General features: G+C 34.3%; 1 protein-coding gene across 6 annotated transcripts in view; it reads left to right on the top strand.

Moving 5' to 3' along the window:
* LINGO2 (leucine rich repeat and Ig domain containing 2) overlaps positions 1-27,099 on the top strand; it is a 1,117,067-nt gene that overhangs the window by 610,933 nt on the left and 479,035 nt on the right. For all 6 annotated transcript variants that reach the window (XM_038552580.1, XM_038552583.1, XM_038552579.1 and 3 more), the window contains one exon: positions 18,915-19,000. The gene's annotated coding sequence lies outside the window, so the exon portion shown is untranslated. The remainder of the gene's footprint in view (positions 1-18,914; positions 19,001-27,099) is intronic.

The raw sequence follows: 27,099 nt of genomic DNA, 5'->3' as shown, positions 1-27,099 counted from the left end.
GGTTCATTTTTGGTTATTTTATTCTATTCCACTGATCTGTGTTTTTGTACCAGTATCATCATGTCTTGATGATTATAGCTTTGTAATATAGCTTAATGTCTAGAACTATGATGCCTCCAGCTTTGTTTTTTTCTTTTTCAAGATTGCTTTGGCTATTCAGGGTCTTTGGTGGTTCCATATAAATTTTAGGATTGTTTGTTCTAGCTCTGTGAAAATGCTGGTGGCTTTTTACAGGGATTGCATTAAATGTGTAGATTGCTTTGGAGAGTATAGATATTCTAACAATGTTTGTTCTTCCAACCCATGAGCATAGAATGTTTTTCCATTTCTTTGTGTCCTCTTCAATTTCTTTCATAAGTGTTCTCTAGTTTTCAAAGTATAGATCTTTTATCTCTTTGGTTAGATTTATTCCTAGGTATCTTATGGGTTTTGGTACAGTTGTAAATGGGATCAACTCCTTGATTTCTCTTTCTGCTGCTTCATTATTGGTGTATACAAATGCAACAACAAAAAAAGAGAAAAGAAAAAAGAAATGCAACAGATTTCTGTACATTGATTCTAACATACCTCAACATCATAAAGACCATATACAAAAGATCTACAATTAATATCCTTAATGGGGAAAAAACTGAGAGCTTTTCCTCTATGGTCAAGAACAAGCCATCCTACCAGTATTAAATAACAGTACTGGAAGTCCTAGCCTTGGCAATGAGACAACAAAAAGAAATAAAAAGCATCCAAATCAGCAAGAAAGAAGTCGAACTTTCACTATTCACAGATGACGATACTCTATATAGAAAACTAGAAAGACTTCACCAAAAACTATACACAAATTCATTGTTTTCTTTTTAGATGGATTTGTATTTTTTCCTTAGATTTTTATGGTTACAAAACTTACAGCCACCTTTAAAAAAATATACATCTTTAAATATATATGGAGGCATATCTGTAGAATGATTTTCTTGAAGTACAATCATCAAATTATAGGTTATGAACAATAACTTGGTAGCTTTGGTAGGTCTTGATAATTTGTCCTTCAGAAAAGTAAAACTAATTTATATAACCCCAGGATTGTGTGAGAATGTCATTTTTTCCTACCTTTGCCATACTATCAAGGTGTTGATCTTTAAGATAGAAGTTTTTTATTGACCATAGATTGACCATAGATTCTTCATATACTCCAAGAGTATTTTGTGTGTTTATTGTCTTATATATATTTGGACTGAATTAATCCCAGGCTATCCTTAGGGAATTTGCTATTATGAAAGGAGCTGGGAGAAATAGTTTGTGGTTCTGGCCTTTTCAGTCACTGGATATGCTTTGGGCAAATTGCTTTAACCCAGTTGCTCAGAAACCTAATTCTATTCAGATTTACCTGGGGAGCTTTAAAATGCACATTACTGTTTTGTTCACCTTGGAATCTCTTGGAGTAGAGACTGGAGAATTTGCTTTTTAACAAGCCCTTGAACTGTTTATTGTACCACCCATAAGAAACAGCTGATTGGTTGCATTTTGGAACCACTGACTCAATATTTCTAAGCTGGAGTATTGCTTTCTTTTGTTAAATTTCTGCAATGTATATACTTGTCTTCCCCTCAGGTTATAGTGGGTCATAAGTGTTACTTGTTCCCTTGAGTCTGTTCACTATGTGGAATCTTTTACCATCTTATTGGGTTGGAATTTGAAAGCAGCACACACCATACATCCATGTGCTACTCTGGAACGTTGCTGACAAGACTGAATTCAGTACTTGCTTGTTTGGTGATTTTACTTTCATCATTATCTTGCCTTATTTCAAAATATTAGGAGTGTGGGAGGGATTTGGTCAATCCAGAAGTTGCCAAACATAATGGTATAATTATTCCTTTTTCTTCTTGAGATTTTTGAAAGAGCTGAACAAAGAACAAAATTAAATAGAAAAGTATATTTCACTTCAACTTCAATTTTGGGTTCAGACACAAGAGAAAATCTCTCAACAAGTGACCTGATAAGTCTTTAACATACTAATCAGAATAGTCAAATTGTTCATTTCTTATATAAAATATACTTACTGATACCCAAGGACACAGTGTTCTCAGCCGGAAGCCACTCTCTAATGCATAAAAGCATTTCAGCTTTTTTTTGTTCAAAAGTCCTTTGCATGTTAACTAATATTCTATAATTTACTTAAATTTTCTATAAGTTATTGAAATGTATATAGGAAAATTTTAAAATCTCTACCTATTAAAACTAAGTTGAATGTTTGAAAAGCTATATATATGGAAGTTATTTTTTATTTGCTGATGATTTTATTTCTTGAAATGCATATTCATTTCTCAACCTTTGGGAAAGACCTACATCTATTTCTATAAATATTTTTTTGCCAATTGGAATACCAAGCTTTATTTCTTACATAAACAAGACCTATACACCTTTCCTTACCTCCCTAAACCTCAATCTTACCAGCTATTAATGTAATTAAAAAGAGAAACTAAACTAAAATACAAGAAAAGATAGATCAAAAGTCAGGCTTTTCTTCAAAGAACAGACCCTTCATCAACTTATTCACAATATTAAAAGGAAGAGGGAAATATAAAAGAAAACTCTCCCCTACCCCAATATGAAATCTTAAAGTGTGATGGTCACAGTCATTAATAAATATTGTCCAATCAGTATTCTAAAAACTGGCTTCAATTGGTGGTGGAGGGTAGGCAAGTAGAGAGAGAACTTCTCTCTTCCACTATACATACATTTTTAGAATATAAGCTTTCTTGAGAACAGCGGTGGTTCCCTATATATCTATGCAGTCCTGGCTTCCTTGAAGCCTAGGTCTCAATAGGCATTGGCTACACAAATCAAAATGTAGACGAGGAAACAGTTTTCCCTCTGTTATTCTACATTCTTGGCTGCAATACCCTTCACCTCCCACCGTGTCACCCATAATAAAAGACAGATTGACAGGAGAAAACCAGAAACATGTATACTTTCTATATACATAAGAGATACCCAGGAAAACTGAGTAACTCCTTGAAATGGCCCATGCCATCACTTTGAATATCATCTCCAGCTAAAGACAAAATAAGGTGTGTGTGTGTGTGTGTGTGTGTGTGTGTGTGTGTGTGTGTAGGGGAAGGGGCAGGCGGTTCTGCAGGTTATCTGGCAAAACCCAGTAAATAAGCGTGGGGTTGTTATCCAGATTCAAGTTTTTGCCTTCTCCACTGATAATAAATACTTTCTAGAAATTTGGACTCATCCTCTTTTTCCTGATTCAGAGAAGGAGACACTCTTAGAAATGGAGATTTCCCTTATAAATGGAGATTTTCCCCTTACTTTGTAAATGACTCTTACAAAATGGTGACTTCTACTTAGTTTACAAAGCTTTTCCTATGTCTGTTCTCAAGAATAATTAGCCTAAAATAATCAATATGCCAGAAAGGCATATTTTGGAGTGATATGTTTTCCTCCCCTTCAAAAACAAAATAATTTATTTTAAAATTTTGTAAATTGCAGAATACTAAGTAAAATATGAGGCATTTGTTTATTGGTCAAACATGTACAAAACAATTTTTATTGGTCCTGATTCACCAGGAGATAATTTAATGACAGAAAATAATATTATTAACTCACATACGATTACAATTTAATGTGCAACTATAATTTGGTATAACTAGCATTGCCATGTGGTAAGATACTTCTGATCAATTTTTTCTAGAGAAATCTTTAGATTTAGGCACTGAGAAATGCTTAGGTTTTATACCTGGGATACTACTAATAAAAAAGGATATTTATAAAAGTAAAAATAACTAACTTTATAGGTTACTTATTATGTGTAACTCATTACCGTATAACACCTTATTTGATTCTCACAACTGTCTGAAGTAGTTACTGTTGTTTTGCAACACTTATTTTGCAGGTGAGGAAATGTTAGCTTAGGAAAGTCAAATACCTTACTCCATAAATAACCAGTTAATGGAGATGTAGCCAGTGCGTAGGGGAGCAGGAGCACCTGGCTCTGGTGGTCCCAAACAAACCAGGTTAGGCCACCTGCCACAGATAAAATCTGAAGGTAGAGAGAGGAGTGGTGGTGACACAGAAAGGGATTTATTTCAGTGAAAGGAAAACAGTGAACTAACATCTCAAAGACTGTCCCCAGAAAATACTTCCAGGTTTATATAAGGAAAATATGGGGCAAAAATGGTTGGATATGTGCAGGTATGCAGTGCAGGTCAGATGGATCATTGTCTGGGAGTCAATCATTGGTGGGGTCTTCCTGGTTCAGGGCTGTCCTTATTGCTTAAGGAGGTAGGTTCAGTTACTCCAAGGGATGCTTTGCCCTCAAGGTCTTCTCTCTGAGCCAAGAGACAAGCTGGAAAGAAGAACCCAGATACAAAGTTTGAGATCTAAATGGGGCAGTCGAAGTCTTTCAATGGTGCCAGGATCTTAACTCAATGTTTCACTCCAGAGCTAGTGTGTTCACCACTAATCTATATTGAGCAGCCTTAACTATCTTAGGATATATCACTTTGGATGATCATGGTAAGGAGTTAAATATGTTTACAATATGACTTAATTAATAAGTAATCAATTTTAGTTCGTCAGGGGAGTGTCTCTTTGCTAAAGTATTTAAGCAAGTTTGCCCATTTATATACATTGACTTAGAGTACTTGAAAACCAAGTTTCCTGGAAACCTAAGAGTATGATTAGAAGAATATAGAATAGGAGCTGCCACCATGAGTCACTTTATTTGTCCACCTAGCCTAATATTTGCTAGTAGTGCCATCAAAAGATGACTTAAGGCTGAATGAGGAACAGAATATGTGCTTAAAATCATTCTTTTTGTTCATAGTCCATTCCTCAAACTAGTATTTTAAAATATTCTTCAATTTATTTATACTTTAGTCTATGAAAATGGGCTAGTTATAGCAAATTTAACTCAGGGATTCTCTATCTTTACATGGAATTTGATCATTAAGACTTTGAAAGGGAGAGTTCTTTTACCAAAGCCTTTCCCCAGAATTCCTAGATATTACTATGTATTTTTCAATTCTCTTCTTGATATCTTTTCAAGGTTCTAGAAGCTCCCAAATATTTGTCAAATTTCAAAAAGCCCAACAATGCTAAGAATCCATGCTGATAATACTTCAGCACCTGTAATTCCCATCCATGTTTCTCACATAGCTTTTTACTATTCAAAACCATCCCCCTGGGAAGGGTGTAAGAAAGTTGTATCCTGGTGAAATGGTTGTCATTTGGATTGGTAAGAGAGAAAGTGTACGTATATGCAAAATAGATGTCTGAAGGGCCATATGTAAGAGCATAAGTGTCAGAGCATGCATTTGAGTATAGTTTGGAGCCTTTTAAGTAGGAGTAACAATTTTTTTCTATGTTGTTTTGTTTTGTAATCTATATGCTGTGGATCATATAAAACAGCTAGCTGAGACTCCTCATCAAATAGCTAACCTGTATTAACTGAGAACATCTTGGTAACTTAAGCTAAAAAAATATTCCATTATTTCCCCCTGTTAATTAAAGAGTTTGTGGTAATGGCTACAGCAGCAGTATTTAACATTTATGCCAAGTCAGCAATAAATTAGGGTCAAGTCTGAATGCATCTAACTGCATTCCCAGCCTGTGTTGTCACAGTACAGAAAAGATTAAGATTTATGCCACTGCTTATGTTAGTTTTTCTTGTGGACTTATTATGGACATTTGTATACACTCTACTCAGTCTTTCATTCAGCACTTTGATATTTCCCACACATTTTATGTGACTTGAAAAGTAGCAGAAGATGTTTCATGGAAAGATTGATTATATTGAATTAGCTCTCATACATTTGGTTGTCAAATATTTTTTAGACAAATTTCCTTAGAAGTTTCAGTATAGCAATTATCATGTTTATGACCCAAACTCTATTTAGTCATTTCTAAAAAAATATCAGATTGATATGTGCTGAACTATGTTACCTGCATTCTAGAAATACCTGCTGAGTAAACGTTGGAAACATGAACTTACTCTATAATGCATTCCCTCAATTGCAGTGCAGGGAGATGCATTTTTAAAAAGTATTTATCATGGATTCCCATGTTGTCTGGACTCTTAGGAGATAGCCTGTGAGAGGCAAAATATAGAAGATGAAACAGAGCTAGTTGCTTGCACCAAAGGGACCAGTGTCTATCTCCAAAATTATCTCTTGGATTAGTGAGCACTTTTAACTTTGGGCTTTCTTCCAGCCAAAGCAGGACTTTGCTTGTTTTTTTTTCTGTAGTTTACTGTATATATTGTTAACATTTTCACGCTATACCTTCTTATTACACTGACTTGATGCCAACTTCCTCTGGAACTTCCCCTGCCTTCCCTGCTTGGCACTGAGCACAATTCTCCATTTGTCTCAACCAAGTCAGCACCCTTAATAGGAGAATACTAAAGCCTTACAAAAGGATTCTAGCTGCATGTTCCAACTCGTCAGGGAATGACTATAGATTCTGTCTCCTGCCTGCAGGTTATTATTTTATATTATTATTTTAAAAAATTATATTTAGTGTTTTGTTCCTTGGAAATTGGGATTGTATTTCATGAGTTAAAGGAGAGTTAGTTCAAGATGTCCTTATGACATTAAAGGAATATTTGGTTGGAGGCCTATTATCACCAGTGCACTGCTGAATGTAAAAGGAGATAATCTTTCATGTACATGAGGGAATAGGCTTTGTTTTTTTTTTCTAAAGATTTTATTTATTTATTCATCAGAGACACAGAGAGACAGAGACAGAGACACAGGCAGAGGGAGAAGCAGGCTTCATGCAGGGAGCGCAATACGGGACTCAATCCCAGGTCTCCAGGATCACACCCTGGGCTGCTGAGCCACCCGGGCTGCCCAGGGAATAGACTGAAAACAGAAATGTAAACAACAGAAAGCAATACGCGCGCACACACACACACACACACACGTAGGCAGACGCATCAATGTGTGTATATGTATTTTCCTTTGTTGGGGGGTGTCAGAGGAAATTTCTAGGGATAAGTTCTTGATTGCAATAAATGTACCTTTTCTCTAAGTGACACAAAACAACTCTAGTTTTTATGAGACTCGATTATTCAATAAATATTTACCAAGCTCTGGTTACTTCACATCCACCGTTTGGGACACACTAATTGCCAGTGCACTCTTGTTCCAATAACGGGTTTACATTTACTTCACTTGAGTGTAAGAAATTGGTGCACAGAATCTTTTACTTGTCACCACTATGCCTGTTTTCTTCAAGAAAATGATTGGGCTCAACAGCAACCAGCACTTCTCTCAAGCAGGTTGTTGGAAGAGGTTAGCAGCAGGACCCAACATTTCAGTTCTGCAGGATTCCTACCTAGACATCAGAGAGATATCCTCAACCTTCTTCCTTCCTATTAAATTGATGTCTTTCCAGACAAACTGGAAGTTATTTTGAAGCCTCATGCTTTTATTTCTGCCATAAAAGTTAGTCATTAGGAGCTGTGTCACTTGGCCCCATAATTAAAGCCATGAAACCTGTGCCATACCAGTTGGATGGAGTGCCAAGAACAGTGATTAGGCAGTAGCAGAACTTTCAGAATCACTCCCTCTAAAGCTAGTTAAGAGCAAGTTTATTTTATTTTTTTGAAACATGTATCTCTGAATATATATGTCAGACCCCAGAAGTAGATACCAGGTCCCCTCCTGTTCTCAAGCCTCCTAACATTTACACTTACAATGCTACACAGGCCCCATAGGGTTTACATAACCTGGTTGCTTGTTGTATTGTTTCAGCTAAGCAAGGTGGGATATTGTGCGTATGAGGGGTTGCTGAAATTCTGTTTATGTTTGGATTCTCATCCAGTGATTACATGTTTCAGGATTGTTGCATGCAACCACTGTGTAGTTTCTAGAACAACAGAAGGCTCTTTAAATACTTGATCACTATGACCAGTATGTACATACTCCCTTCTCCAAGCTATCAAAATCATACATCATCAGCTTCCCTGGCTCTTTCCATCTCCTTCATGAGTATTTTCTATCTTACTAGGCCATGGTGATCTTTTCTTCCTGTGAATTCCATTATCATCTATTGTTACCAACATCTGACACTCATATTTTCACACTCATATTTTACATTGAAATATCATATGTTGTCTGCCTAAATAGACTGTAAGTTCTTCAAGGGAAAGCGCTGCAATTTTATTCCTTTGTATCATCCCTATTGCCAAGCACTGTGCTGTGCTCATAGAATGTACAAAAGTAAGTTGCCTGGTAAACTGACAGATAAAGAAGTGAATAGGAAGACTATGGGAACTAGTGAAACATTTCTCAAACTTTATTGAAGATATAAAACTATTAAATCAGGGCTAAATTATAATCAAAATTATTTATAATTTATTGGTCAGGACTCCTGACCAATAAGAAGTTTGAAACTTTTAAATCTCTTACAAAGTTAAATAGAGTTGACATGTAACCTTAGTGATTATCTGGGGAAAACTTTCATTTACTGATTGTGTTAGGAGTCTGTAGAGAAACAGAACCAATAGGATATATATGTTATTATATATAATGTGTATATATGTTATTATAGATAGTATTTAACTTTATCTATAATAAGCATATATGAAGAGATTTATTATAAGGAATTGGTTTACACAGTAATGGAGGCTAGAAGTACTAAGATCTGCTTTCTGCAAGTTGGACCCCAAAGAAAGCCAGTGGTGTAATTTGGTAAGGTCTTAAAGTCCTCAGGACCAGGACTTTAAGGCAAGAAAAGATCAATGATGTTTTATCTCAAGCAATTAGGCAGGAAGGGCTGAATTCTTCCTTCCTCCAACTTTTTGTTCTGACCAGACCCTCAACAGATTGGATAATACCCACTTATATTGGGGAGGGCAAACTGTTTTCCTAGTTCCACCAGTTCAAATACTATTTTCAGCAGAAATACCCTCACAGACACATCCAGAAATAATATTTTGCTAAATATCTGGGCACCTCCTGACCTACTCAAATCGACAGAGAAAATCACCATCACAATAATGAACCAATTGAAAAGCACAGATTTTGGTGACTTGTCCAAGGTTACTCAGCTGGTGCAGGGGAATGTCATGACCCAGGTACTTTCTCTGACTGATATTTTTTTCTATCCTTTCATAGAGAGGTCAGTATTTTGGAGATTGAACAAATAACGCAGACAACTGATTCACGGGTTGCCTGTGGGTTGCAGATTATAGACCATGCTTTCCCACATACTGTTCTGTAACAACACTAAGCTTAATGTTGAATTTTTGATCCATTAATATTCTTGTGGTTAGTTCTTTTTCTGTCCAATTTTGAGAAGTGGAAATTTTATTTAAGTTTAGGGCTCATTATTCTTCACAAACCAGAGAAATTTACTGCTATTCTCAGGATATTCCATTCTGCTAAAAGCCTCAGAAATGTCATAGGATGTTCCATATATCTTAAAAAGAGACATTGACAAATTGAAGTGCATCCAAAAGAAGGTGACCAGAATAGTGAGATGTCTGGGAATATGTCATGTGAGGAATGTGTCTGTCACTTTGTGTTCAAATGTGGTGATGTTGAGTCTGAAAGATGCTCCCTATTCCTGCAGGGCAATGATAACTTCCTTCAATTATTTGAAGATCTGCCATGTGAAACTAGGATTCTATATTTTCTGAATAGGACAAGAGGGTAAAACTTGGGCCAGTGTGTGACAGGCACAAGAAGGCTGGCTTCCACTGCATACACATGTATAAAATAGAGTTCTTGTTCCAGCTCTTTTGTTGATGCCAATGGAGCTCCATCATGGGTCCCTTGTGAGCAAAAGCCTGTATCTCCATGCCAATTGGGAGAATGCTTTGGTGGTTTGTGTTGCTTATTACTTGAAGATTGTGTGATTGTTTGTCACTGAGCTATACCCAAATCGATGAGAGCCAAACTTCACTTGACAATTCTCATTCACCTCACTCAGGTGAAGAGCATTTTAGGAAAGGTCATGTTATTCAAAGCTAGTGTTGATACTGGAACCCCTAGTTAATTGCTCATGCTATAGGTAGAGCACAGCTTGAGGTCATTCCCTTCTCTATGTAACTTACCAGAATCCGAAGCTTTCCCTACAGTGATGAAACATTATGGCTCTTTAGGAGGCTGTCTGCATTGATCTCTATGAGGGAAGTAGAACATATTTAGAAGAAATCCTTGTACCCCCAATCTTTTTAGGTTGACAGTAGATATTCAGGATGCTTATATGAAACAAGTGTAATTTAATGAACTACATACAGCTTTGAAAGTGTTAGAAAATGAATCAAACCATAAAATGTGCCAGAGGTTTTAAAATAAATAAAGTAAGTCATGTTTCAGTGTATTTGAAATAATGTTCACAGCCAGGCAACAGACATAAAATGAATATTCCTTCACTTCTCACCTTGATTAGAATGGAAAGTACATATTTAACAGTTATTTTGAGTCTTAAATGTGACTCAAACTACCAATCTAGTTATAGTTTGTCTTTTATCTTTTCTTTTTTGAAATGTCACTAAAGCAGTAGTCAAAGCTTATATTTAGGTTTAATACAGATTTCATTGAACATGCAAGTTCCACGATGGAACTCATTTTATTAGACCCTGCACTCAACACAAAACATCAATTGCAGGAGGTCATACCGTATCTTTATAGCTGTCACACCAATATCTTGCTGAGTGCTGGCTGCAGTGTCTCAGGTTTTTTATTTATACTGGAACTCATTTAGTTTGATCCAAAGCTATTTCCAAAATACTTGCAGTACACAAAAAAGCACTTTATCAACAGATAGTCCATTGCTTTGGAGACAGGAATACCAGCAAGATTCTCTGTGGTCACAGAGATCAAGACAAATGACGATAATAGATTTAATGAGAAACAGTCTTAATTCTAAGAAAAATTATTTTATACTAAATGAATCTACCTGTCCTACACTTGTGTAGCTAAAATAAGATTTGAATGCTTTGCAACTCTTAGGCTTTAAAAGATAAAGCCAATATCTGAAGCTGGCTAATTCTTCTTATTGAATGTACCTGCAGTTATGTAGCTACCACCAGATGAATGATAGAATTGTCTTAGGGTGGAGCAGCACAAACTAGGTCTTAAACTACTACGTCTACATGACCTGCAATAACCTATGAGGGATCTGCACTCTCAGTCCACCACTTCACTACCTTTTCAGAAAAAAAAGATGAGGGGGCAGAGAAGGAATCCCTTTTCCTCCTTTATTTCAGAGTTAACATACACATTGGATTGAACCAGAGAAAGCAACTGTGAAGATGAACCAAAGTATGGCTCTGGCCCTGTAAGTGCTTATAAATGAATGAGAGAAATAGTCAGAACATGAGTAGGTAGATTAAAGACTGTGGAAGTCTTTGAGCCCAAGCCAAGGAGTTAGAAATTGGGCTCCCTTTTCCCCATCTATCCCCATATTTCATAAAGAATGGGGAGCCTTAGAAACATTGTGAAAAAAGGATTGACAGGATTCTAGCTTTGATTTGGAGAATTTAATCTGGTGAGATCAGTGAAAGACTTCTAGGACAAAAGGAAGCAAGACCATTGTTGTTGAGGCAGATGACTCAGTTCAAAGTCTGTTGCAATAGGAGAGCTAAGAAGAAGGAGGAGTTGTAGGTATGGAGAGGTAGCAACACCCTTTGTTTTTCAGGAAAATCCATCTACCCTCTTTATATCATGGATAATAGAAGTATCAAGGTCTTAAATAAGAGTTTGAATACTAAAACAAATTTAAGATAATGTAAGAAAATTGATTAGGAATCACAGAAGCATTTTAGAAATAGATTGAATAAGAAAGAGGCTTAAATCTAAGAAGCCAGTTAGGAGGTGATCAGTAAAATAACCTAGGGGTATTAAATTTCTTGGATTCTTTATTCTAACAATCCTTCCACCCCCCCCCCATCAGTATTGAACCACCACTCTACACAAGCACACTTCTATATGCAGTTTATTTTTCTCCTTAATCCTAGCTGAAGGTTAAACTATAGTCATTTTTAGCTCCATGCTTGGATCTTCCACCATGAACTTCCCCATCTGTTTTTGAAGACAATGAACTTCTCTGAGTAATTGTTTTGGAAACATCATCCACTAAGTTGCATTATATTGTGGAGCCACTTAAGTGTTTCTTTACAAAGAAATAGTTGAAGATAGCATTTGAAAATGTAGCCAAAGAAAATGGTAAGTTGGCCTTGAGGAGTATGAACAAGATAAAAACTGGCCAGTTCTTGTTAAACTCCTCTCAGAATGGAGCCATGTTAACCTAATGGGAAGAGACTATACCTTTCCTGTGTTGTGAAAAAAAAATTTTTTTTTTTATTTCTTACTAAGTCTAAGTGAAATCATTATTAAACAACAAAGATAATATCAACTTTTTGGAAATTTAAGTGAACCCCATACGAAATCATATAAGAACATAATCTATCAAACTAGTTAAGAGTAATTTAGTATGGGGTTTGAGATTCTTTTTGAACATGTCCCTATTAAGTTTTCCTCAAAATGTATTGAGTCTTAATTCCAAAAAAAAATCCCCTTATATCCATGCATGTGTCCATGCATGTATTTATGCATATATAAAATGATTCCAATAGTTAAGACATGCTTCAGTAATGGTACTCACAATAGGAGAAATGGTGAATGTAGGCATGACCAATGGTGACTATTTTGTTAATGGAATTTGGAGAAATGTTTATGGAATATCTTGCTATTTGGAAATTTGGCTGAAAATGTCAGAGATAAGCATATCCTTGTTTCATTGGTCTACCATTTTCATAATTTTTAAAAAAGATTTTATTTACTTATTTGAGAGAGAGCAGGAGCAGGTGGCTGCAAGGAGGTATAGAGGGAGATAGAGAAGCAGACTCCCTGCCAAGCAGGGAGTCTGACTTGTGGCGGGATCCCAGGACCCTAAGATCATGACCTGACCAAAAGGCAGACACTTAACCAACCAAACCACCTAGGTACCCTGGGTCCACCATTCTTAAAGCTTATTTCTTTTAATATCTAGTTATTTTCTCCTGGTTTTTTTTTTTTTTTCAACAATGGTAAAAACTATGCTTTCAGACGGATCTTCATCAGTAAAAAACCCAAGTAACATATAGCAATGAAATCATTTCTTACATTTTGGAAACTAGGACTAGCATTCTGTAGAATTTATAGTGATTTTCCCTTGCAAATACTTCATATTTTGACATAAATATTTTCCTTTAATAAAGTATATAGTATAAAAGTTGAGTCCTCTGTTTTCTTTTATGATGTTTTGGCTACCTTAAATATCTTCTATCAGGGAAGATATTTACTTAAGTATTCAAAAAATATTGATTTTCTCTTGGTTATAAAAAATAAGGTCTAGCATACTTGGATTTGAATCTCACTTTTGCCACTCTTAAGCCAGTTAACCTCAAACTTGTCTCTCCACCTAATAACTCAGCATGTTAATGGTTTATTTCATTTTAGTGAGGATTAAATGAATTAACACATGCAAACCATTAATATAATATCTGGCCATTAGTAAATGCCTAAAAATTATAAATTTTTATTAGCATTTTATAAACATAAACTAAATGAGATAATATCACATACATATGAAATTATACAAACACATATACTTAGTACAGTGTATTATAAGACAGTAAATTGTAGCTAAAATTTGTAAGGTATAAGATATAGGAAACAAAAATGTGCAGAAGAAAGGAAAGTTACCTAAAATCTTACTAGCCAGTAACAAAAAGTCAATGTTTAATTTATTTTGTTATATATTATTAAATTTAAGGGAGTGTGTGCTAGATACACATTTATTTTCAAAATTATCAATAAATTATAAATAAGAACAGAAGTATGTACAATTTACTAACTGCTTATTTAGTATTATTGACCTCACAATAATGGCACTTTTTTGAAAAAAGAGATTGTAAATTAAAAAAAATATTAGTTATAATAACATTTTTGAATGGAAAACACACATATACACTCATGTACCATGAATTAGTCAAGTATTGTTTTGAAATCATCTGAAACTATTATCTGAATTCTTGGTACTCAAAGTATGGTCACTTGGATCAGCACCACCAGTGTAATAAGCTTGTGATAAATATAGACACTTGAATCTTGCCTTAAACTCATTTAGGCAAAAATCTGCAGTTTGATTAATGTGCATATAAATATCACTCATATATCTTTACATTTGAAAATCAATGTTTTAAACCAAAACAAAAAGGGAGAAAATAGAAATAAAGTTTAGTGGGGTTCCACATAGATTATCAGAATGATTCAGATAAGAAGAAAATAAAAAGTGTTGCTAGTTAAGTTAATCAGATCTTTATATGTCATTGTTTTGTGTGAATAAAATCAAAGCATATGCCCTGTAATAATAATACTGGTGCCTCAATTGTACAAGCTGGTATCAGTATTGTTTGACAATTACTGGTTTCCCTTATTGGTCAGAGCTACAAATAGGACACAAGTGACTTAATGATCTCTAAATATTTGACCCTGGCTTATGCACTCACAAAAATTCCTGCTCAAATCCAAAATTAATAGTACATGTGTATCAGCTATTGTGTACTGAATGCCACAATGCCACTGTATTACAGTGAGGAAACTTTTAGAAAATAATGTAGACTGATGCATACAATTAGAGTCTTCTTTTTAAGGAAAAAAGTATAAATAAGTTTATTTTATTTTTTAATGGAAATTGTTTTAATATCTCAAAAGAGGTATACATGCAGGAATATGAAAAAATGATACTTTCATGATTTTCTATTTACTAATTCTTTAAATGCAAGGTTTTTTTGTCTTCCTTTCAGGAATGAATGGAAATAAGGAAGAATAATTAGAATATACTTTAACATGTTTACATTCATCTATACATTCATTAAGCAGGAATTTTAAGCAATCTTGTCCACATGGGTTCTACATTCCAGTGAGGAAAAGAGATTATAGACAAATTAAAAATATGACTATATATTTGATAGGAGGGGGCCATGTTGGGATTTCAGGAAAAACCTCTTTCGAGAAAATGACTTGAACTGAGACATGAGGCATAAAGAGGATCCAATTGCAGAGCATTCCAGGCTTGATTTCCTGAAAAGCAAAGTCCTTAGGTGCTTGAGACCCGGGTTTATTAAGAGAAGAGCATGCAGAAGCTCAATAAAAATGAGAGAAAAAGAATATTTGAGAGGTAGACTGTAGCCTGTTCATGTCAGAGTTTGTAGGCCATGATAAGATAATTAGATTTTATTCCAAGTACAATACAAAGCCACTGGGTAGTGAAATTATGATTTATGCTATGAAGTCTACCCTGGCTAGAGTGTGAGCAGTGGATTGTAGAAGGGGTCATGAGCAGGATCAGTGAGAATAAGTAGAAGGCTTTGCGATAGTCTAGATGATCAATTATGGTGGCTTCAACTGGTGAGAGGAGAGAACTGTGTGGATTCTAGCTATATTTAGTGTACATAATAACCATGGAAAACAAAGTTAATTAAAAAGATATTCACATTTCTGACTTGAGTACAAAGCATATGTGTTAATTTCCTAGGAAGCAAGGATGACCTAGGAGGGCATGAGAGGAAATTTAGGAGTTCAAGTTTATTTTTTTTTTTTATTTTTTATTTTTTATTTATTTTTTTATTGGTGTTCAATTTACTAACACACAGAATAACACCCAGTGCCCGTCACCCATTCACTCCCACCCCCCGCCCTCCTCCCCTTCTACCACCCCTAGTTCGTTTCCCAGAGTTAGCAGTCTTTACGTTCTGTCTCCCTTTCTGATATTTCCCACACATTTCTTCTCCCTTCCCTTATTTTCCCTTTCACTATTATTTATATTCCCCAAATGAATGAGAACATATAATGTTTGTCCTTCTCCGACTGACTTACTTCACTCAGCATAATACCCTCCAGTTCCATCCACGTTGAAGCAAATGGTGGGTATTTGTCATTTCTAATAGCTGAGTAATATTCCATTGTATACATAAACCACATCTTCTTTATCCATTCATCTTTCGTTGGACACCGAGGCTCCTTCCACAGTTTGGCTATAGTGGCCATTGCTGCTAGAAACATCGGGGTGCAGGTGTCCCGGCGTTTCATTGCATTTGTATCTTTGGGGTAAATCCCCAACAGTGCAATTGCTGGGTTGTAGGGCAGGTATATTTTTAACTGTTTGAGGAACCTCCACACAGTTTTCCAGAGTGGCTGCACCAGTTCACATTCCCACCAACAGTGTAAGAGGGTTCTCTTTTCTCCGCATCCTCTCCAACATTTGTTGTTTCCTGCCTTGTTAATTTTCCCCATTCTCACTGGTGTGAGGTGGTATCTCACTGTGGTTTTGATTTGTATTTCCCTGATGGCAAGTGATGCAGAGCATTTTCTCATATGCATGTTGGCCATGTCTATGTCTTCCTCTGTGAGATTTCTGTTCATGTCTTTTGCCCATTTCATGATTGGATTGTTTGTTTCTTTGGTGTTGAGTTTAATAAGTTCTTTATAGATCTTGGAAACTAGCCCTTTATCTGATATGTCATTTGCAAATATCTTCTCCCATTCTGTAGGTTGTCTTTGAGTTTTGTTGACTGTATCCTTTGCTGTGCAAAAGCTTCTTATCTTGATGAAGTCCCAATAGTTCATTTTTGCTTTTGTTTCTTTTGCCTTCGTGGATGTATCTTGCAAGAAGTTACTATGGCCGAGTTCAAAAAGGGTGTTGCCTGTGTTCTTCTCTAGGATTTTGATGGAATCTTGTCTCACATTTAGATCTTTCATCCATTTTGAGTTTATCTTTGTGTATGGTGCAAGAGAGTGGTCTAGTTTCATTCTTCTGCATGTGGATGTCCAATTTTCCCAGCACCATTTATTGAAGAGACTGTCTTTCTTCCAATGGATAGTCTTTCCTCCTTTATCGAATATTAGTTGCCCATAAAGTTCAGGCATTCAAATTGGCAAAGAAGAAGTCAAACTCTCCCTCTTCGCCGATGACATGATACTCTACATAGAAAACCCAAAAGTCTCCACCCCAAGATTGCTAGAACTCATACAGCAATTCGGTAGCGTGGCAGGATACAAAATCAATGCCCAGAAGTCAGTGGCATTTCTATACACTAACAATGAGACTGAAGAAAGAGAAATTAAGGAGTCAATCCCATTTACAATTGCACCCAAAAGCATAAGATACCTAGGAATAAACCTCACCAAAGATGTAAAGGATCTATACCCTCAAAACTATAGAACACTTCTGAAAGAAATTGAGGAAGACACAAAGAGATGGAAAAATATTCCATGCTCATGGATTGGCAGAATTAATATTGTGAAAATGTCAATGTTACCCAGGGCAATATACACGTTTAATGCAATCCCTATCAAAATACCATGGACTTTCTTCAGAGAGTTAGAACAAATTATTTTAAGATTTGTGTGGAATCAGAAAAGACCCCGAATAGCCAGGGGAATTTTAAAAAAGAAAACCATATCTGGGGGCATCACAATGCCAGATTTCAGGTTGTACTACAAAGCTGTGGTCATCAAGACAGTGTGGTACTGGCACAAAAACAGACACATAGATCAGTGGAACAGAATAGAGAATCCAGAAGTGGATCAAGTTTAAAATAAGTTTAAAAGGTAGTAGATACATTGGAGATTAAGACAGTGGGCTCTGAGAAAGGTTCACATCCTACCCTAAGTGGTTAATAGTGATGGATCTTGAATAATTTATTTAAACTATACCTCTGTTTCTCATCTTTTAAAAAAGGGAGGTTAATAATACCTACCTTACAGTGTTGTTGTAAATATTAAATTAGATAATTCCTATAAAATGGTAAAAACAGTTATAAGCAACAAAATAATAATCATCACCATTATGAATGCTAACACAAGAAGTAATGTCAAGTAGAAATGCTGGCATACAAGTTTGAGATATGAAGGAACATGGTTGACATCCCAATTCTTTTAAAAAAGCATTACTATCAAATTAACATGTTTTACACCTTAAATTTACTCAATGTTCTATGTCAAGTGTATTTCAGCTGATGAGGGTGGGAAAAAAAAGAAAGCTTTTCACCTCATTATACTTACTTTGAGTTAGTAAAAAACTATCCTAAGATAGCTTTTGCTATTTTTTTTAAATCAACTTACCTTTCTCCTTTACCCTTCTCTCTTTTTGTGAGTTGCACAGGACAGTTGACATGGAGTTGGGACATAGAGTCAGAAAAGTCATCAAGACAATGGGAAGTCATATTCTAATTCTAAAAAGAACATTTAATTTCCCTTTTTCGACTTTCCAACTATTCCAAAAGCTTTTAATTGATTATATTGGAATTTCCTGCTTAAATAGACCATAACTATTTTCGATAAGAGATGATCCAATTTATCTAAGAATTAACTATTAAAACAACAAGGAATAATCTGAGACTTGCATATTGATTTCATTGTCAAATTAACCTTTGAAATGGCAGTTTGACACAGCAAAAATTCTTTCTTCTTTTGGTCTATATTGTGACAAATTAGAGCAAAATTTCATTTTGGCTTCTGGAGTGGAAGGTTGATTTCTTCAGCAATATAAATGTACTCGAACATGAGTTTCATCCATTTATTTATTTAATAAAAAATAAAGTAATTTAATGAATGCCTGGGTGGTAGATACTTTGTCACTTTCTGAGAATTCCAAGATAAGCGTGACAATATACTTGCTTTCAAGATGCAAAACCAAAAAGCAAGCAATATACTTGCTTTCAAGATGCAAGTGGAAAGCACTTGCTTTCAAGATGTGAAATGGGTTCATCCCTGTTGTGTTTCTTTAAAAGCTTTATAGAATAAGTGCTATGTAAATTTGAGTTATTATTGTTGTGGTCATTAATATACGGAAATCCTTTAAGAAGCAAATATCATTTTTATAACATGTTTTATTTATTTATTTGTTTTTGGTAGCCTCCATACAGAGTCATGCAAAGAGGTTCAGAGAAGAACACAGAAAGTGGCCACCATCAGGATGAAGAACCCAACAAGTCAGACTGGTAAGTGGAAAAGTGATGCATGAGTGTCTTTTTCTGTGTTTCATTACATCTGCTGATACTGTTTTTTATTCAAAAATACCTCATAGTTTACAAACAAAAATGAGAGTGTGTCTAAAAGGAAAAATGTCTATGACATTTATTCTCATTACTTTGAAGACCTTAGGAAGGTGGTATTCGTCACGAATAGTCTTGGCATTTCGTTATAGACAGATATGGTGTTACAGTAGCTATATGACTTCATGAAATCTGCTTAATTCTTTGAGTATTAGTTTCTTTGTTTGAAAATAGAAATGATGGGGATGCCTGGGTGGCTCAGTTGGTTGAGCATCACACTCTTGTTTTCAGCTTAAGTTGTGATTGGTGAGATCAAGCTCTGTGTCAGACTTTGAACTAGGCATGAGGCCTGCTTGAGATTCTCTCTCTCCCACTGCCTCCCCTGCCCCCCACTCGTGCATGCATGCGCAGTCTCTCTCTAAAATTAAAATAATAAAATAAAATAAAATAAAATAAAATAAAATAAAATAAAATAAAGAAAAGAAAAAGAAAGAAAATAAAATGGAGATTATGGTAGTTATCTTGTTATGTTTTCCTAAGAACTAAGAAATTGCATATAAACAATCAATTTATTTAGCATAAAGAGGTTAAAGATACAAGACTAATATTTATTGAATAAATTCCATGTGCCAAGTACTAAGTGGTAACTACTTTATTGCATTGTTTTATTGAATATGCACAACACTGCTTAAGAATAGAAGCTATTATTGTTCTCCCTTTACAGATGAAGAAACTGTACTATCGTAAAACTATGTGAGTTGCCTTTAGATAGCATACTGCTCTGACAGTTGTTTGAGTGCAGTCCTTTCTGATGCCAAAGTTTCTGTACTTACATTCATTCATAAAATCAACAAACATTTATTGGGTAGCTAACAAAAGCCAGGCTTCTTTTGGCTGGAATGCCATGCTATTTCCAAAATGATTATTGCTTAGAATATAACAACTGTATGTTTATAAGACACATTATAGTTTACAAATAATTTATGAGTAAGTAATTTTGTTTACTGATGATATACCCCGTATGAAAGACAAAGTTGGGATTATTACATGTATTTTACAGATGGAAACATTGAGGTCCCAAGAGGTTAACTGGCTCACTGGATGTCTTACATGCTCAGTGCTTTTCAGATTCTCTGGGTAAAAAATCAGTTTTTTTGCATATTTTTTAATGTTTTTATTTAAATTCCACTTAGTTAACATACAGTGTATATTAGCTTCAGGTGTACAGTACAGTGATTCAACATTTGCCTACAACACCCAGTGCTTATCACAGCAAGTGCACTCCTTATTCTCCATCACCAATTTAACCCATCCCCCCACCTACCTCCTCTCTGGTAGGACAAACCATTAGTTGTTTTCTATAGTTAAGAGTGTTTTTTGGTTTGTCTTTCTCTATTTTTTTCTTTGCTTATTTGTTCTGTTTTTTTTATATTTTATTAAGTTTACATATAAATAAATTCATATGGTATTGGTCTTTCTCTGACTTCTTTTGCTTAGCATAATACTCTATAGCTCCATCCATGTCATTGCAAATGGCAGGATTTCATTCTTTTTTATGCCTGAGTAATATTAATTATATATATATATAAAGATTTATATATTAAAGATATATATATTCATTCTATCTTCTTTATCCATTCTTCATTTGATGGATACTTGGGCTGTTACCATAATTTGGCTATTGTAGATAACGCTGCTATAAACATTGGGATGCATGCATCCCTTAATCAATTTGAATCCATTGCAAATTGAACGTTTTTGCAAACATTAATTACCAGAGAAATAAAATGATCAAAAAATAGACACAAAATGCACATGTCGACATTTTTATTAGTTGTCATTATTCTGCAGACATAAAATTATAGAATGGCTATAAAGGGTTTTAATACTTTCTCTCCATACTCCATTTTCTGTACTCCTCATGATGTAGACCAGTTAGCATTTGCAGACTAACACTAGCCTCTAGACCAGACAGTAGTAAACTTTATAGCACTGATAGAGCTAATATGAGGGAAAACTAATATTCAACCTGAGACCTTTGTTCTTCAAGTCCAGGTCTTTTCATGTTACTCCATAAAGCCTCAACATACTGGAAGAAACCTGTGTTATGGTCCAAGGTATGAGAAGATCAAATTCCTAATTATTCAAATGAAACAGATATAAGAAAACTGACAATAACAAAATATCTTTAAAAAGTTATAGGAAACAACATAAAAAAGTGGAAAACATTTGGAAGTTTACAAGAATGATTTCTTTTAAATTTACTTATCAGAAATCAAGACTTAAAATTTTTGATATGTGATATATTGTTAGACTTTCTCAAAATATGAGATTTTTTTTCTCTTCTCTTTTCATTCTGTTTATTTTTGGAAAAGAGAAGTGGGATTTTATTTAGAAGACTGGACCTTATCAATTCCCAAGCAGCATATAGACCTTGTATAATTCTAGGAGATAAAAGTGGAACTATGCAAGCTATGAACTGAAAATGAACTCATCTTACCACTACATTGAAGGGGCCTGAAAATAAATGTTACTTCTTCATTTCAAAAACTACTAAAGAAAATTGCAGCACTTTTGGTACACAGTAAGATGCGCATTGCATCAGCAATGAAAATTTACTTTGTGAGATGGTTTTGTGGCTTTCTCAGTTCTACTGAAATGGATCCAAATATTTACATGTGCTATTTTATTAATAAGTGTTTTGCCATCTGTGTCAAAGTAGTATTGCACAGATGTTCAGGAATAACTTTGGTTGTGAGTAAATATTAGAGGAAGATTGAGTTTTTCTCCAAATGATGCTGATAGAATTTTTTTTATCATAGTTTAAGATGTCAGAAATAGTTGTTGTTTTAAAGTTATACCAACTTAACAGTGCTTGATGAAGCTTAAAATGACTATAAGGGCATAGAGAAAGGTGGAAATTTATGACTACATTCAAAACTAGGACTTTCAGCCAATTCATTATTTTCTTCTGGAGAGATTCCACATCATCAAATAGAAGTTCAAAATCTGAAATAGAGCAAACTCATGGCCTTAATAATACAGGTAGATTCTGTGCCCTTCACTTACTTTCTGCCCCTTGACTCAGGTCCAAGAATTATATCACTGAGAAAGTTAGGTAGTCATACCTATAGTCAGTGCCTTTGTATCTATTCAAGGATTATCTTTGTTGCTTCCTCTAAAAAGAACAGAGAAGAAAGGACTTTGAGAAATGCATTGCATCCAAGGAGAAAGTTAGGTTATCCCAACAGGCATTATAGGTATGGTAATATGTGACTAGAGACAATAGTACTCAGTGTGTGTGTGTGTGTGTGTGTGTGTGTGTGTGTGTGTGTGAGTGATACTTATTAGAGCAGGATCAGAGGACCAAAATTTTAGCAGAATGAAGTGCTCTATGTGAATGCCTGCTATTCAATAGAATTCAGGCCTGTGGTTGTTCACAATCTACTTTTCAACAGGGAAGAATTGACACTTTCTGCTAAAAAACCAGGTTATCAGTAAGATCAAGAGCTAAGAGTGAGTTTTATGACCTATTTGTTGAGTGTCACTACTCTTCAGTGACAATTGAAGTGCTTATTGGTAACAAGCAATAAATAGCAGCAATAACAAAGTCAAACTTGGTTTGGATAATGAGAACTCGACACAGGAAGTGAAAGCCTCAGAGATAAAGCAAATGTAGAACAATGAATTAATACATAAACAAGAAAAATATTTTAGGAAAATTTTTGTCATCCTTACAAATGCATTGATTGACTTAGAAGCCTTAAAATTGAAGAAGTTTAAATGCAAATGACTGAAAATAAGAAAATGTAAAGAAGGAAGCAACAAATGTCATCAGATTTGTAGCAAGTAAAATGAAGAAACATTCCTAGAATGCAGGGGTCCAGGAAAAATGAGAAAATTATGAGAGAAAAAAAGACCAACATGGAAAAGAAAAATCAAACATGCAGGTAAGTATTGTGAAAAAATAGAAAAAGGATAAATAAAAGAAAAGCAGTCATCAAAGAATCATCAGGGAAAAAATCTTGGTCAAGAAAGATAAGAGTTTCATAATTCTAGTTTTCATTTGCTAAAATGTAAGTTTTTTGCATATTGCATCAGAATTTCCTATTTTTAAAAGTTAGGAAAATCAAGTGCTGAACAAAGATTATTTTGAATCAGAGAGTTTTGGGGGTTTGTTTGCTTGAATGTTGTTTAGTGCTTCATGCTTCAAGATTATAAAAGTTTGGTCTATTCAGGCTTTCTTGTTTTCCTTAAATAATTTTGGTAATTTGTATTAATCTAAAAATACTATCAATGCTGAGTAATTGTCCTTGCATGAACATACATTTAGAAAAAAATACTTGAAGTCAATGCACCAGTGGAATAATTAAGTGATTTTTGCCTCTTTTGTAACATGTAAAATAATCATACATTATTGGTCAATTAAAGATTTTATGGAAATATACTTAAAAGTGCACAAATAATAGGTGAACAACTCAATTAATTATCACAAACTCCACAAACATGAGTAATAAACACTCAAATTAGTAATTAAAATCTAACCAACAAAATTGAAAGTTTCTTTTTTTTTCTTTCTAATCATAAATCTCAATCTTCTTTAAGGTAACAATTTTCTTAAATTCTAATACTGTACATTATTTTAGATTTTTTGAATTTTATATGAATGGACTGATAGAATTTATATTTGTTGTGTGACTTCTTGATCTCAATATTATTTTTATGAGATTTCTGTGTATAGCAGTAATTTAATTTTCAATTATGGCCAGTCGGTGGGGCACCATGTATGTGAACATTTCTGTTGGATATACAATCACTTATATGTAACTTACATTTTCATTTTTAGTAGATAGCTGATAATTTTCTGAACTGGTATACAAATTTATATTCCCACCAGCAGAGGATATGAATTCTAGTTACCCTGTATCCTTACAAAACTTGGTAATTATCAGAGATTTTTATTTTAACCATTCTGGGGGATGTGCTGTGCTATCCTGTTGTGGTTTTAATTAACATTTCTATAATGACTGATAATTGTGGTGTTGCTACCTCAGATCAACAATTCCCTTGGTACTCCTAAATTAAAAAGCAAATGAAGATTTAGAGGAGATATTAAGAAAGGTGGTAGCCTTATTCACCTCCACTGAATGAAGATTTGATCTAAAGTGAACTAAAGTTCCCCTTTACCTAGGAAATTTTTTAAAGTATGTAATAACATGTGTTATTAAATGTGTACAAGTCCAGTAGTCTCATTCAACTTAAAATGCAACTTACCAATTTGGCTGAACTTTTACTTTCCCTTAAGCAAATTAATGCAATGCAATCTATCAATTTTGTCTTGTTTCATTGGGTACAAACCAATCTAATGACAGTAGAATCACAGCTGAATGGTGACAACTAGAGTTTGTTGCAGGAGAGCGATTGCATACTCCATTTCTGTGTTGGGAAAACTAATTATTTGTCCAGCCATTTGAAACTAGGGATAGCACATGGGCAATAGGCGTGAAAAGAATCTAGGAGGGCAGCGTTCATGTCAGATTTTGACAGAGGGTCTAGGTTTTTCACCTACGCAGCGAGTGTGACAGCTCCATCACTTTCCAGGCATTTCCTCTGGTGGGCTATGCAATGGTTCATTTGCTTCCGGCACTATTAGTTTCCAAACAGTATGAGAGGTTGGTTGATATGTTATTGAGATAATTTAGATGTGCATAAACTGATACTAAGTTGTGAAATGGCATGCTTTATTTTTAATGAAACCATATTATCAGAGATTAGCTAGATCAGATTTGTGGTTGCCAGAGTTGAGGGTAGGTGGTGGGGGAAGTTGGATGAATGTGATCAAATGGCACGAACTTCTAGTTATAAGATAAGTAAGTCCTGGAGTTGTAATGTACAACATGAGTATAGTTAATACTATTGTATGGTATATTTGAAAATTGTTAAGAGGCTAGATGTTAAGAGTTCTTGGCACAAGGATAAAAAACATTTTTTTCTTTTTTTGTATCTATATGAGATGATAGGTATTAGTGTGACACAATATGTGTAAATCAAGTCCTTATGCTGTACATCCTAAAATTACACAATGCTGTAATAATATTCCAATAAAACTAGGGAAAAAAGAACTTAGATAATCCAACCAAATGCACTTTTTATTGCAATAAAATGTACATAATATAAAATTTACTATTTTAACCATTTTTTAGTGTATAGTTTTGTGGTAGTGAACACCTTCCCATTGTTCTGCAACTGTTACCTCATCCATCTCCGTAACTCTTCCATACACCAACCTCAATCACATTCAGACATTCTACTCCTGTATCGTTTCATAGATAGATAGATAGATAGATAGATAGATAGATAGATAGATAGATATAGTGTGTATCCATTAACAGATTTACAATTACTTTTTATGAATTTGTCTTTCAATCTTTGAGAAAACCAAGTGTGAAATTACAAACCAAAATCACAATACTGTTATTTACATTTGTTTGTATATTAACTTTTACCAGAGAATCAGTAGGCTCTTCATGTCAACATAGTCCCTACTACATTATTTGCTACATTATAATGTGATTGAAGGGAGAAAAAGCTGAGATTAAGAGTCAACCAAGTTGAAGTTATTTTTATTGGTAGATCAAGTCGTCTTATTTTTGTCTCTGTGTATTAGCACCAGAGTTAGTTTGGAATTAATTCTTGGTAAGCAATAATTTTCGTAATGTTTAATCAATATCTACTGCCATTCCCATGATTAAGCAATATGCATGTGATATAGAGGTGTCTGGGTAATTACACTTGTGCCTTTTGTTAGATTTAATGTAAGAAAGGAAACTGGAAAATCAAGAAACAACTTGGTAAAATCAGTGCTCTACTAAAAGTCTAAGCTGTTAATAAATTTTCCATAACCATATTCTCACCCTAAAATAAAAACCTGACAAATGGCCTTAACTAAGAATTTCTGAAAACATTTTAAACAAAAGATTAAAGAGATTTGAAATAAAATATGGAGATTATAATCCATTCATTTAGGCATGTTCATTTTCCCCAAGTTGTACCCTGATGTCATTCATGGATTTTCCTGGAAACATGGCTTTCAAAACAAGACCACTTATAATTAGTTTTACATAAAGTGAATTGTATGTTCAACCTGTGCTAAAGAAATAAAAATCACTGGACATAATAGTCATGTAAAGCAAATTTAAAAAACCATTAGTGGGAATTATTAATAAGGGAAGATATGAATTCCCATCCATCTTACACAACTATAACATAAAACTTAGATGTATTTTATATTCATGTATGTTTATTCTTCAAGAAAAATGAACACATACAAGCCCTTCTGAACATACTATTATTTTCCTGGTAGAAAAAAGAAAGAAAAGTAGTTATATTGTAACACTGGAATGGAATTTATGCCAATCACTACTAGGCTTTGATTCTGTGATACACAGAATTCCCTTGCTTATTTAGTTAGAAGAAAAAAAATAGCAAACTTTGTGCTATGAAATCAGGGTTCATGGCATAGACTAGTAGGATTGTGAAGTAAGAAAAGTTTCCTTGAACAGAATGGCAGTTTCTTTCAAACTCTAAATGTTAGGAAAATGTGTTATCTTGATGGAATCTACAGAAAGTCTTAGCAAGATGTTGATGCAGAAAATTCATAGAAACATTCTTGATACAATACCACTGATGGATTCTTGTCTTATAGAGGCATAATATGAGTACATTAAAGTGAAAATAAGTTTGTTTCCTGTAACTTCAAATGAAGAAAAAATAATCATCTTTATTAGGACAGGAAGAAGTGAATGTAAGACACCGTAAATGTATATGTTCCATTGAAATTTTTTCCTATCAGCTGTACTCAATTGAAACAGCTAACATAGACTCCAAATAATTTCATTAAATCACTATTTAATTCCTTCACTTCTTTTTTTTAATCATTGAATTATAAAACTTTCTGATAGCTCAATTTGGCTTCTCTCCCCCACAGAAGCCATATCAACTGAGTGTTTTTTCATACAACTGCACATGCTCAAGGACATACACAC

This window comes from Canis lupus, chromosome 11 (genome assembly GCF_011100685.1).
Source record: "Canis lupus familiaris isolate Mischka breed German Shepherd chromosome 11, alternate assembly UU_Cfam_GSD_1.0, whole genome shotgun sequence".
In the NCBI taxonomy this organism is placed as follows: Eukaryota; Metazoa; Chordata; class Mammalia; order Carnivora; family Canidae; genus Canis; species Canis lupus.
Note: the sequence above shows the minus strand (reverse complement) of the source record. Positions and strands in the feature narration are given on the sequence as shown.